Genomic DNA, 15,348 nt, shown 5'->3' with positions numbered 1-15,348 from the left:
ACTGGTGGAAAGACGCTTTGATCCTCTCCTCTTTCATCTAGAACTGCTTCATGTCATCACAAAGAGGGTACAGCAAGTCCTGAAGAATGAATGTCTCTCTGTGTTTTTGTTTTGTCATATTGTCTCTATGCTGTCATATTATTTATTTAGTTTTTTTTTTGTTATTTTGACTTCAAGACAGCGCCGCGAGAGTGGCTTCCTTTCCAGCAGCTCATGTATTTTGTTTTTCTACTTTCATTCCTTTCATCACTTTGCTGCTGTGAAATGTAAATTTTTCCACTGTGAGACTAATAAAGGCATATCCAATCCAATCCAATCCAATAAGTGGCTGAATTTACAGTAAAACATTGGGAAGGAGCAGGTTGAAGTAGAAAAAAAGGAAAGGGGAATATATATTCCTATATATAACATTTAAAAAATATTTTTCATATACTGTATATAATTATTTTTTTCATACATTTAGCTTTTTTTAAATCAGAATCAGAAATCCTTTATTCGTCCCACAATGGGGAAATTTGCAGTCCACAGCAGCAATTTGAAAGGGGATGAGGGTAGGGGGGGTGAAGGGATAGAAAACAAGATATTCTAAGCATAACAAAATAAAAATGTCAACTGTATACTGTGCAAATGTAAATGTGCAAAACCGTTTCATAAAAACCTGTACATAGTGCAAGTATCAGGAAAGGCATATTGATATATGTAGCTGTATTGCATCAACCCATATTTACAATTGTCCAGTTTTTTTCACATGTAAAATATAGATATTTTCTTATATATATTTTAAATGTAAATGCATCCACTCCAGTGTCAGGGTTTTTGTCATTCACTCAAATTGTAGGACCCACAGAATATTGAGTTTTAGGACTACATAAACATTCAATGCATCATTAGAAACTTTAGACTCTCTTCTTTCATTTGAAAAAAAAACGTTCATTTCAAGCTTACTTGGTTGTATTTATCTGCATTTAAAGTGGGGGTGGCTGTACAAAAGGTAATCCCCCCCCACTAACCCTTTGTGAGAGGGAAAAACGTTGCCAGAGGTCTGACCGAAGCTTGTAACGCACCCCTGCGTGAGAAATTTGAAAATGACGCACCACGTCATGCTCTTCAATTACATTTTTTTCAAATAAATTCAGCAATGGCAGTAAATAAGTTAAACACGCAGAACTGCAGACTAATTAGACATTTTCAACACGGCGCTGCAAAGATAACGGAGAATTGTTATTTATTGTTATTTGCATAGTAGCTCTATCTCTTGTTTCTATTTATAATTGTAGTTTATTTATTGTATTCTATTTATAATTGTACTTTATTATTGTATCTATGTTTGTCTGAGACTGCAAAGCGTCATTGAGAGGTTTGAAAGGTGCTTGACATAAAATGTATTATTATTATTATTATTATTATTATTATTATTATTATTATTATTACTATGACTGACGTATTTTAAATGCGAGTGTGTGTGAGAGAGAGAGATGGAGAGACAGAGAGCGAGAGAGAGATATGGAGAGAGAGAAAGAGAGAAAGAGAGAAAGAGAGAGAAAGAGAGAAAGAGAGAGAGAAAGGGAGAGAGAAAGAGAGAGAGAGAGAAAGAGAGAGAGAAAGAGAGAGAGAAAGAGAAAGAGAAAGAAAGAAAAAGAAAAAGAAAGAAAAAGTAAAAGAAAAAGTAAAAGAAAAAGAGAAAGCGAAAGAGAAAAAGAGCCACTTTGTAACGTCAATTGAGGGGAAGCGACCAGCTGAGCTAGCTCCATTATGACAATGGTTAATGTGCTCTTGCGATCAAGCCTTCTTTGCATGCCTTCAATGTAAACTTTAGAACTCGGTTGGCTTTGCCCTCCAAAAGTAGTTATGTTCATTATGTCCACTGTATGAAACCGTTTTGCAAAATGATAGGCCATAATTTATGATATTTAAGGAGCCGACTCAAGCTGTCTTGCCATGGTGACCATTATTTTAATTGATGCCATTTAAAACTCGCTTTTATGATCAGACAAAGGTTGAAAAAAAGTCTTTCCTGGTGCTTTTTTTTATTCCTTTCGATCAGATGGCTGAATAATTGTTCTGTCATTTCCACTCTAATTAAAAGACACGTGAGTGTGTCTGTAGCCTAAGCAGACAGCTTTCATGAAAAATGGATGACGCAGCTGTAGCCTAGTTCAAGACCGGCACGCGAACGTAGAGGGCCATAACTTGGAATAAATATGGACGTGATGACGGTGCAGGAGATAAAAATGACAGTAAGAAAAAGTATTGTGTGAATAGAGAGAGTTGTGAAAGTATTCCGACAGACTGTGGAGGAAGTCGAGTTATTTCTTTCACCTTTAGTAATAAGGCGAAGGGAGTGGAGGTGAAGCAAAACGCCACGTTCAAGTCATCACAGGAACCTCAGAGCCGCAGCTCATTTTCAATGAACGAAATGTGTGCCAGCGAATTGCAGGGGAAACAGAATCATGCTGAGTCATCAGTTTTTGTGCCCAAAAAGCAAACCAGTCAAATAAATAAATACATAAATAAATACATAAATAAATAAATAGTACTTACTAGTACTACTACTACTAACAATAATTACAATAATAACAATAATAATAACAACAACAACAACAACAGCTATAATATTAATAATAATAATAACGGTGATAATTATAATAATACTAACAACAACAATAATAACTATCAGTTTTTGTGCCTAAAAAGCAAACCTGTAAAAAATATATAATAATAATAATAATAATAAGAGAGTGGCTGCCTTTCCAGCAGCTCCTGTATTATGTTTTTCTACTTCTTTCCTTTCATAACTTTGCTGCAGTGAAATGTAAATTTCTCCACTGCGAGACGAATAAAGGTACATCCAATAATAATAATAATAATAATAATAATAATAATAATAATAATAATAACGGTGATAATTATAATAATACTAACAACAATAATAACTATCAGTTTTTGTGCCTAAAAAGCAAACCTGTAAAAAATATGTAATAATAATAATGCTAATGATGATAATAGTACTAAGAACAATAACATCAATAATACAATAAAACAATAATAGTAATAATAATAATAACAACAACAAACCAATAATAATAACAATAACAATAATAATAATAATAATAATAATAATAATGGTAATGATAGGAATAACAACAAGAACAATAATAATATTTTCATATAATATGTGCATATTCTAACCTTTTTCCCCATCCAACTATATACAATATTGTGCGGCCATCATGCCAGTCCTGAGAAAGCCTTTGAGAGGATTTGAAGTGCGAGTACAGTGTAGAGTGGCTCAACATTCTTCATTTTTATGTATTTATTTATTTATTTTGAAGGCCCCATGTTGTTTGTCCAACAGGCTGAAGAAGACACATGACAATGGGTGAGGGTTTTTACATCCCTCACGCATCGTGAGGGATATAATAACCTGTAGAAGCGAGGCCCAACCAATCCATGTTTCAAACTGTCATCAATAAATACAATCACATGTTGAGGAGTTGTACTGACGATAAACTCGCAAGATATGCAGCACTTCGGCAATTCTAAAAAAAAAAAATACTGGCGCTAATCGTCATGTTTAGTTATGCAGTCTAAAATAGAAATACTCACAATGTTCACATTGCCATGTTGATTTTTTTAAAACTCGCCTTGCTGTGAATAAAAGGGGTGGGGATATAATTGCATCATCTTGTGTCAGTTTGTCTTTTATTTTTCTAGCTTTCCATCATTCTTTTAGAACTGGGCTACTTGTTAATGATTGATGCATCACCTCTTAACAACAGACCATGGCAGGATGTGGCAGGCTTGGGTTACCCACTCAACCAAACTGCTTCCCCCACCCCCTCCAAGTCTACTCACAGCCACTCAACGCCCCTCCCTGTGCAGGGGAGATGCGCTTTGCACCCGCTGATGGAGGAACAAAAGCCACATTCAACAGAAGCTCCATCAATAATGTAGAGCTGAGGGGTCGGCGATGCCAGGAGGAAAAGCAGTTGGGGGCCTTTTACCGGAGGAGTCGAAGTAAAGAAGTGGTACCGCTGTGGTGAAGTTTTAAGTAGGGATAGGCAGTTCACCATTTTTTGCCGGTCCGTTCTCTGGTCGCGATGTGGGAATACTGCCATAATCGTCCCTACATCCATATTCATATAATAATCATCCGTGCATGACACCGTGGGAGAGAGACATGGGTGTGGATAATAACATACAGACAAGACGGCACTGCTGACCGTATCTTGAAGAGTACCTTTTAAGATAACAGCAAACAAGTTAGAGCATAGAGAAACTTAAAATAACAGAGTACAGTGTTACCTTGGCTTACGAACTTAATTGGTTCCCAGACAGTGTAAGGCGAAAAGTGTGTATCCCAAAAAATAATTTCCAATCGGAAACCATTCAAATGAGAATAATCCATTCCCAGGTTCACATAAAATAGAATTTTCTACTTTCAAATTTTCTAAGCCTTAAAACTACACAAAATCTACCTTATTTTATGTATAATAAATGTGCTATGGTATTATAATTATAGAAATAAACTGTACTGTATAATAAAGTCATTTTATTTATCTTTGTGATGGTCATTGATGGCTTGATGGAATGGAGTGGCCGGTTTCATCGCATTAAACACTTGATGAGGAACGTAAGCTCCTTCTTTCACCATCTTGAGGAATGATCCCTTGTAGGTGCTTTCTCTGTGATAATTTTATGTAGTTCCTCATCAATTGTGTTCTGTTAAACTGGCTTCATAGCTTTTTGCATCAAGTGTACAGATGGCTTGTGCGGCTTGTTTGTGGAGCCTGATTGATGGGATATTTTAACCTTGCAGTCTACACTCTGCCTTTGAACGATCAAAGTTGAAACCCTCTCACTGTCGTGTGCCTAACTCTAATGTTTAAACCACCTCCCCTCACTGCTGCGTTCCTGACCAATCATGCGGCTTTAACCCACGACTGGGGCGGGGAATAGAGGACAAAAACAGTAGGCTGCCATTTTGTTGTTAGAAGAACGGGCTCGTTCGCGAACAACACATCACTCATTGAGGCAGCTCCGTGTACGAAAAAAGTTCGTATGCCAAGGTAAAGTTTGTATGCCAAGGTAAAATTTTCATAAATTTAATGTTCGTAAACCGAAAGGTTCGTAAACCAAGGGGTTCGTAAACCAAGCTATCACTGTACAAAGCCACATTGAGCACATTTACCCCATATTGGATGTGGCAAAGTGAAGCAAACTGCAAATTGTAGCTGTATTATGAAAATAAAATCACTGGATTAACACAGAAGTATGATGGTATGATGTTATCCTCGCTCAATTTTATGATCCTATTTACTGAATTAATATCTAATACATCATATAGATAATATAATATCTCATTAATATCTAATACTTCAAGACGGCGCCGCAGGAGTGGCAGCCTTTCCAGCAGCTCCTGTATTTTGTTTTTCTACTTTCATTCCTTTCATAACTTTGCTGCTGTGAAATGTAAATTTCTCCAATGCGAGACTAATAAAGGCAAAGCTAAGCCAATACAAAATATATGGCAGATGGGTTGAGATACTGTATGGCTCCGACTCAGTTCAACAATTGTTTGCTACAGAATAGAGAAAAAAAAGGGAAAATAATATTTTTATTCACTTTAAATTTGTCTAGAGTTAAAATTACCACTTGCCAGAAAATGTTGGAAAATATTTGCAATTTTTTTGGGGGGCGGGGTGTAAAAACAACAAATCTTTCTGTCTGCCTTTCTGAATAGGTAAATGCAGTTCAAAAGCTGAGGGAAGTAAATAAATCCAAGAAAGTTATATTTCAATAATCGAATAAGCTCTGTACCTTTAATTAATTTATTTGTCAATGTTTTTCTCTTGTGCTAATTTGTACTGTGTCTTTTTAAATTTGTATTAATACTGTAATTTACTCCAGAAATCATCTGTGATTCAATTTTCATTGAATTAATCACAATAATAATTATGATTAAATAAAAATGTTAAATATTGTGTCAAACTATTTTACAGACTGTACATATATCTTTTGTTTCTTTTCTGCTTTTACCGGATGACTAATTTACTTGGCCCATTTGTGAATTTAAAAATCACAGAGCGCAAAAGTTGTCAACCCCAAGTTACTAGATAGTTGGGATATCACATACATACTGTGATGAATATTGTATATCACACCAGAACATTGTTTTTCTGTGGGTTAAAAAAAATAAAAAATATGCAAGTGTGTTACAAATGGCTGCCATCAAACATTCAGTTCTAGGGATGTGAAGTCTTATTTTTGCTACTTAGCAATGCCCGTGAAAAATTCTCTTCTGCTCCTTTGACCTCATTCATAAGGAAGATATAGATCGCCAAAATGATATTTCCTGTTAGCGACAATGTGCAAGTATGATTCTCGTGTCTCTTTGTCTTTTTTTTTATATCATGATGGCAGCATGTTTTCCAGACACTACAGAAACATGGGAACACATATAAACAGCTGGCTGAGATGTGCGCCCCCAATTTGTTGGTGGCCACTGGGGATCCGGTGGGGATTATGCTTCATAATTCATGAAAGGCAGACACCCGTAAAGAGACGAGCCTCAGGCTGGGCTATCATGAAACAGTCCCTTTTTTGGTCAGCTAAAGAAGAAAGTTAAAAGGGCATTACATCAATTCAGAGTTCACTTAGCATTTTTATGAAACACTTCCAAGGGGGGGAAAATATGTACTTAGGTCAGGAGAGAACATTTGAGCTCATGGGCCTCATATAATAATGATAATAATACATTTCATTTCTAAGCACCTTTCAAATGACTCATTCACTGCCAACGGTACAATTTAACTTTAATATTTGATAGCTATTGAACTCAATGGCAAAGAACACTTTCATTTTAATATGACCACACAGGCAAGGTTTTTCCACAGGTGAAGTTAAAATAATTACATATAATAGCTTTGCCTTTCAGTCTGATAGCTTAATGGCCATGCAAATTACCATGTATGATGAAGTTCTCTAACCCCTTAAAGGGCAACCGACACCTCCGGACAAGTCGTGTCCATAATTTGTAAAATCACTTCAAATGACTTCTACTGAGCGTATTTTACAAAGAACGCCCCTGACCGAGAAAGCGACACACAATGCATTATGGGTACTTTGTTTGGTCTGGAAACTTCGCGTTGATCCGTGTTGATGGCGAAATTAGATGGAAAACACAAAAATAACGCGATGGTGAATCATTGTGTGTTGCACTAAGACTACTATTTGATACTAGTTGACACAAATGTTTCTGAAGTCAGTTACGAAACAAAAAAAATGGTGTCGGTTGTCCTTTCAGCAACCAATTGGAAACAAAATGTACATTAACATGTTTGATATATTTTTTTATCCTCTGCAATGAATGACCAATGTCTGTGTCAGCCTTGAGGAGTTGAGATGTCTTGATGAACAGGATATCTGCCTGTCTGGAATTGCATTGACTTTGGACCAGGCTGGCATAACTCATTCATCCAATATTATTTTATCTTCAAGAGTGTGCAAGCTGGATACTATCCCAACGGTCTTTGGGCAGTCGACAGGGTTGTCAATCTTAGGACAGACGGAGAAAACGAAGGATTCAAAGCGCCGTTTTTGGAATATGGACGGAAAAGCTTCTGCACTCTCGTGGTGACATCTTGAAGTCAAAAGAGCAAAAAAACAAACAAAATAACACAATGATTGACAACACAAAGATCGTCATTCAGTCTTAAGCACTTTCTGCAACCTCATTGTTGTATGAAGCAGTTCTAGATGAAAAAAGAAAGGGTCAAAGCGTCCTTTTCACCAGTGGATCAGGGACGTCATGGTGAATGTGCACGTTTGCTACAAGCTAAATGTTGAAAGGAAACACAAAGCTGTAGCATCCATTGACTGCCTCACATCTCCTGTACCATGTAAATCCGCTTCAATTCCAAGCCGCGACAGTTCCACAAACGCATCGCGGGCTCCTCAAGCCATGTATCCATCCAGCCACAGACTGCTCAACAGTACAGACCTTCCCACTGAACAGTTAAAACCCATTTGGGGGAACTGACAACAAGCAGCAAACATCAGCACCGAGTCTGAATATGAGTTCTTAGTTGAGCCAGGTCTGACAAATAAAGCAAGTATTACATACTTTGCTTGTTCTCAAGAAAATATTTTGCAGAGTTCAATGATTAAGCGCCATGAGTCGACAAACTCGGAAACGCTAAAGAATCTGTGACAAACACGAGCAGCAAAATTTGTATTTTTTATTTTTTGATAATATTTTTTGATCCCACAGTGTAGCCACACAGCTTGCGTTAAATCCCTGCCGAGCCTTGCAAGACTTTGATGCTGCGACGAATGCTAACGGGATGCAGGAGATGAATTAAAATACTCTGCGCAAACTTCTTAGCTGTGAATTATGATGTTGCCAAGCGGCTTTGTTTAGCTGCGCTTTGAGGTGTCACTCGAAACATTTCAATTATTGCAACTTGGTTGTCAACATGTTTTTACAACATTTTAGTGTGCTCTAATGGAGAGTGATCCCAAATAGAAACCCAGAATGTGATAGCACAGCTAATGGTTGAACATAATCAAAAGCAACGGCAAGTGTCCTTGAGGCAGTCAGTCGAAAAAAGCCAGAATACCCATCCGTCCATTTTCAACACCGCTTATCCTGAAAATGTCGCAGAAAGTTGCTGGAGGCTATCCTGGCTGACTTTGGGCAGAAGATGAACGACACCATGGACTGGTCGCCAGTCAGTCGCAAGGCACATATGGAAACAAATCACCATTTACACCGAAATGCACACTGCACTGAGCGGAGACATAATCCACACTGCCCGCACAAGAATCAGACAATTTTCGCATTACACCACAGGTGTCAAATTCAAGGGCCGTGTCATGATCTGGTTGGCGACCAACGGGGGGTGCCGTCGGCCCCGCCTGCACCTGCGCAGGTGCTGGTCGTCCCGATCAGATTGGCGACCAGCGGGTAGCGACATCAGCCCTGCCGGCAGCCTCGCAGGTGCTGGTCGTTATAATCAATGACACTTAAAAGGACACCTGGCACGATCATCCGGTGCCGATTCATTGTTTGTTTGCTGCTTGTTTGCTGCATGCATTGTGTACGTTTTTGTTTAACCTTGGCGGACTTTTACACTTGGTTTTCTTTTGCTACTTTGTATTTTTTCCATTCAGCATTTCTTAGGAGTCAGTTTGACGGCGCTCATGAAGCTAAAATAACAGATAGCTCGAGTGTTGGCCTCGCATTGGTGAAGAAATGACTATTTCAGGAGGCTTTAACATTAACAGGTGAGAGATGAGACAACCCTTGCAACGGCACATGCTAGCTTTGATTAGAAAACAATGGGAAACATCAGAGCTACAAGGGCTAACATTTGGATTGGATTGGATGAGCCTTTATGAGTCTCACGGGGGAGAAATTTACATTTCACAGCAGCAAAGTTATGAAAGGAAGAGGAAAGAAAAGGAAAAAGTATAAAAAAAAATACAGGAGTTGCTGTAAAGGCAACCACTCTCCCGGTGCCATCTTGAAGTCAAAACCACAACAAAAACTAAATAACAATGTGACACAATACAAAAGACACAGACAGTCATTCAATCTTAAGCACTTTCGGAACCTCTTTGTTGTATGAAGCAGTTCTAGAAAAAAGAGGAGTGGATTAACGCGTCTTTTGCACCAGTGGATCAGGGATGTCTTGGTGAAATGTGCACGTCTGCTACAAGCTAAATATTGCAAGCAAAACACAAAGCTGTAGCACCCATTGGTGAAAAGAGATTGTCTCACATCTCCTGTCAAACGTAAATCCGTTTCAATTCCAAGCCTCGACAGTCTCACATACTCATCGGCGCTCTATGCCGACGCTTCTTTCTTGTTGTTACACTTTACGCAATGGATATCAGAACACAAATGGTCCATCCGATTACGCATACAGAACACAACAATCATCATCATTTCCTTATTTTTACCATCTGTAAAAAACAACTAATATGAGTGCTGCACTGATCAGCCGAGAGAGAAGTTGAGACACTTGAATGTCTCAGTTTCATGTTACCCCAGGTGGTCACAGCACACCCAAGAATGAGGTGTATATTAATAAACAATTTATTCCGTAGAGCCATTTTGTGTTGACCAATTTGTGTGATTTTATTCTATACGCAATACTTTAGATTTTAGTGGCTCGACCTAATAGTGCAGAGGTTGTGGGTTCAGCTCCGGCCTCTCTGTGTGCCAAGCGTGCTTGGCTTGGCGCAGATTTCCAACACTGCTGCTGTTCGTGCAATAACCACAATTTCCGCATGGAATTGAGGACATAGTCATTTAGTCACATGACCCTCAAATCCACCACAGGTCATAAACAATCACTCAAATGTGTATCTTGACAAAGGCCACAATGTGTTTTCGGGAATAAAACCAGACGAGTGGTCTCACGTGACACTTGAGAGGCGGCATCACGTCACACCCACTGATATACACCCCTTTATCTGACATAGTGGAGAATTTTCAAAAATCAACATAGAAACCAGACAAACCATCTATAAGACCGTTTTTTTGGGGGGGATTAGGGTAAAGGAAGATGTGGCTAAGAAGTCAGGGTCAAGCCTAGATGGGATGGTGTCAGACACTTTCTACAACTTCCCTGTGATCCAATTTCCAAGATTGCACAGACTTTGACATATTGACGTACCCTACACAGAGAAACAATTTCAGCTGGCAATGGCTTCGAGTCCACATCAGCAGGCATCCACATGCCACTGCCCGAGGAGGAGACCTGATCATGGGAATCTATATTTTGCACAAACAAGGAGATATCTTGTTGCGCATATGGGTCAGCAAAACATGTACCTATTCATAACACTGCTGGCTATACATCATCTTCTTCCTCTTTGTCTAATTTTCCTTTCGGCTTTTCCCTTCAAGGGTCACCACAGGGAGGCAGTGTCCTTCATCTAACCCTGTTTTGTGTACCCTCTTCTCTCACAGCTACCTTCATGTCCTCTTTCACAGCATCCATAAACCTCCTCCGATGCCTTCCTTTTGGTCTTCTGCATGGCAGTTCAGGGTTCAGCATCCTTCTTCCAACACTCTCTCCTCTGGACACGTCCAAACCATCTCAGTCTGGCCTCTCTGACTTCCTCTTCAAAAACCTCTGATATGAGTTGTCCCTCTGATATACTCATTCTTGATCTTATCCAACCTGGTCACTCCCAAAGAAAACCTCAACATCTTTATCTCTGCTACCTGCAGCTCTGCTTCCTGTCTTTTCTTCAGTACAGAACAAATGTGAATCAAACCACTACAGGCTATACATAGTCAGTAAAAATAAATTTATGTTAAAAAGCCAACAAGCACACTTTTTGGGACTTAGTTGCTTACTTAGTCGCCTTGTTTGCAGGGTATGAATGAGGCTCCTTCCCAAAGACGCCTTGAGCCTTTAATTGTTCGAGGCAACAATGCAGACTTCGTCCAGGCCTCAACTGACTCAAATCTGATTAAGACTGTTTAAACACAGACCCCCACCTTTGACTTTGGAATGCATCTGTATTCAACCGTTTTTGCCCTGAAGGTCTGTTTGTTGTTTCAAACTAGGCCGACATTATCTTGTGGAGGCCTCAGGCTTGAACTCAACGAAGAAACTGAGTTCATACACGCCAGTGACCTTCCACAGAAGACCGCAATAAGCCACACCCACCCAACCACACCTTCGTTAGCATAACAGTCGGTTCTCTTTCGACCCACGTCTCCCTTCAGCTCCATGCCGTGCCCATGACAATGCTTCCGGAGAGACAGCTGGGCACAGAAGACACGGCGAAGGGCTTTGGTAAAGCTGTTTTGCAATGCAAATGGTCCCCGAAACTTGCCTGAAGGCAGGGATCACAAAAACAGCTCATATCTTACATCTGGGCTGGAGTCAGAATTTTCAACTATGATGTCAGTTTGCAAGCGATGCCTGAGGTTGCTGAACCTTGTCAGAGATGTGTTTGCTGCAGGTGCCGCTTTCAGTCTCACTGTTCTGCCGAACGGGAACAAAAGCAACTAAGTGTTTCATTTCGCTGGGGCCGTGTATGGTACAGTTAGTAACGACTGTGTTCTCTCTTAAGCACAACTTGTGTCACCAACGTTGACTTTAGTGACATTCACAGCTGTCTTGGCTGCTCCGTTGCGCATTTTGGTGACGTTTCTACATTTTCCCCTACAAGAGTCTTGATTTTCACATGTAGATGAGCTGGCCCATGCCATTCAAGCTCTGCTCTTTCCATTTTATGACTTTATTACAAAGGGTGAATGGCTCTGAATAATCTTTGTAAAGCTAAACAAGCTGCGGCTTAAATCGGCAATGAAGAGTGATTTAATTTGACGATACAAAATATGCCACGGGGGTTATGATGAGGTCGTGTAAATGCCAGGCAGCATTTAAAACGTGAATGGGATGATATTTTTCTGGATAAGAAACCACTGATTTGTTTTTTTTTAATCTAGCCAGTTTGCTTCGAAAAGGGAAAGGCGGGCACTTTTCTTTATTTGATTGAAGAAAAGTCTGCTGCAATTTCTCCTTCCAAACAACAGTGTGTCAAACACACATTTTTGTTAGTCAAATGGATGGCAGTAACAATGGCTGTCCTTTCAATTAAGTGGGAATTTTATGGGGTATTTCGGAGGTGCAGATAATCAAGAGAAAGTGATTGAAGTTCTCCCCCAGAATATTTGCTGCTAAGTTAAAATAGGAGTAACAAGTATATGTACGCTTTGTGGGTTACTTTAGGCTTGTTGTTCAAAGTCGATACCAGCAGCAGGTAACACCCCCCTTCCGCCATTAAGTGACAAGCCAATAAATAGTTTCAAGCTCAGGTGAGAAATAAATAACGCCGGCATCTGACTGATGTAGAGTCGCTCGGTTGACACGTTGGAGACCGAGGAAGCAGTGTTTCATGTTGCCAGGGAATGACATTGATGGAGTCAGGTATAATATAGCTCAGTGGATCCAGGAGGTGGCAGCGGCAGCGAAGCCCGTCACGAGGGGGTCGAGCATATCACATGACAGCAGCTTCGCTGTGTACATCCCACGCAGATGACAAATTGTGGCCGGGATGAGAACATTTCACCTATTGTAGCTTTGATTCGACTTTCAGACCACTGACGTCCGCTTCTTCGATAAATTGTTTTGTGCAGTGCCGCAGTGTAGGTGGCCAGGGCCCATGGCGAGTCGAATAAATTGAACAACCCAATCATAACCCAACACAGATCGAATATTTAGGCATGCAGAATTCAGCTTGATTGGATCTATGACCAATGAACCGTAAAGACGATCACAACCATTGTCTTTATTCAAGTAATACAATATTATCAGAATCAGAATCAGAATCAGAATACCTTTATTCGTCCCGCAATGGGGAAATTTGCAGTCCACAGCAGCAATTGAAGAGGGATGGGGTTGGAGTGGGAGTGATTATTGTCATGAGACTACATCTTTATTCTCATTGTAAATTTTAGGTGTTATATTCTCACACGAGGATAATTGTCATAATTACGGACAATTGTCAATAATCATTATGTTTGTGGAAACTTTAAGACTACTGTATTTTCCGGTATATAAGGCGCACTGGAGTATAAGGTGAAGCCCTAATGAATTGTGTATTTTCAAACATTTTCAATATATTAGGCGCACCGGACTATAAGGCGCACCTTCAAGGAATAAAAAAGGTTTTCCAATTATAATATTGCATATACAGTAAATATATAAAGGCTTTCCAGATATACGGCACACCACATCATGAGGTTACGCACAACTTGTCCTACAGCGGGAAATGGAGTCATGGCTACTGACAGTAGTTGCAAGACCTGTCGTGGCTCAATATTTCATGTATAAGGCGCACCTACGTAAAAGGCACGGGGTCATCTTTTGAAGCAAATGAAGGCTTTTGGGTGTGCTTTACAAACTGGAAGATATAGTATTTTCTTTCTGGTGAAACTATCGACAAAAGTGTCACATTACCAAAAGTTTGTTAATCCTCATTTTAAAAGGTATACATAATATAGTTGTGATTGGGGGGGGGGGGGGGGGGGGGGGGGTCAACAACTGATAGTTTGGGAATATTTGGACTTTACTTGCTTAACCTCTAATCAAATGCTTAAGCATACTAAGAGTTGGATTTCGGGCAAGAGGCAGGGTAGATTTGAATAACCAAGTCGTATTATAACCGTATGTTAAAAAACAACAACAACAACAATAATAATAATAACACATTTCATTTACAAGCGCCTTTCAAAAAGAACAATAAACACCAGAACAATAAAACCATAAATACAAATAATAAATTACAAATAATAAAAGAGCTGTTTAAACTAAACTGTGAATGTGATTTTAAACAGATGGGTCTTTGAAAGTGGGAAGAGAGTCAATATTGGATTATTTTTTTCTGGTTGTCTATCCAATGCAAGTTTTATATTGCAGTCTACATCATCTTGTCAAGATCACACATTGGCATGCAACACTACCATGACTATCATAAACATACCGTTTCAGTCATGACAACTCACCACGGCTGTCACCAGGGAGCAGTTTGCACGTCTTTTATCCCTCTGGGGCCCTCTGGACAAAAACAAATCAGAATCAGCGTGTGATATTTCATCCATATCACAATCCACAATCCAATCCAATCCAATCGTGCATCGCTTCATCCATGTATACACACACACACACACACACACATGTCATGTTTGAGACTGGAAATACCTCTGAAGAAAATGTACAACTGCAATTGGAAACATTACAACTAAAAGCTGTCAGGGGAAACCAAGGATACAAGGATTATACAGTCTACCCCAAGGTGACATAGATATATTAACGGCATAAAGCGACCCCGCTGAGAGAGCGCGAGTAGAATGCAAGGAGCTGATAAGAGGGTATGTACAGTAGAAGGGCCGGTGAAATGCAGACAATTGAGATATAAAGTAGACAAGGGAATCATTGACAGATGTCTCAGAGTAACAGCATGTTGGCCCATTTGTGAGAGGCTGATAAGGTTGCGGTTACCAAAGATTACACCCTTGACACCTTCCTTTAAACTGTTTTCATGCTCTCAAAAAAAGAGTCAAACCTAGCCATTTAGTTTGGTCAAGAGGACCAATATTGTGCCATGGTGGTTTTCATAACACACTCCAATAATTTACAGTACTGAAACAAGGTAAGAAATGATTAGAAACTTTTGTCAAGAAGAGAGAGTATGTCCCTGCTCAATTCATAAGGGGAGGAGGAAGCAGTGTGGAGCATTTGTGGTTAAGAACATCTGCCTAAAGCCTCAGAGGATCAGAACCTAGACTGTTGGCCCCTGTATGGATTTTTCACAAGC

General features: G+C 39.5%; 1 long non-coding RNA gene across 1 annotated transcript in view; it reads right to left on the bottom strand.

Moving 5' to 3' along the window:
* Positions 1-14,835, bottom strand: part of LOC148888636 (uncharacterized) — a 36,767-nt gene extending 21,932 nt beyond the window's left edge. Inside the window, exons 1-2 of the long non-coding RNA XR_016117168.1 lie at positions 14,733-14,835; positions 14,515-14,588 (exon numbers count right to left, since the gene is read on the bottom strand). This is a non-coding gene — a long non-coding RNA (uncharacterized LOC148888636). The remainder of the gene's footprint in view (positions 1-14,514; positions 14,589-14,732) is intronic.
* Between the last annotated feature and the right edge of the window lie 513 nt (positions 14,836-15,348).

Source organism: Hippocampus bargibanti, linkage group LG14 (assembly GCF_051943395.1).
Source record: "Hippocampus bargibanti isolate YZ-2025 linkage group LG14, ASM5194339v1, whole genome shotgun sequence".
Taxonomy (NCBI): Eukaryota; Metazoa; Chordata; class Actinopteri; order Syngnathiformes; family Syngnathidae; genus Hippocampus; species Hippocampus bargibanti.
The sequence above is the reverse complement of the archived record's forward strand: the minus strand, read 5'-3'. Positions and strand labels throughout refer to the sequence as shown.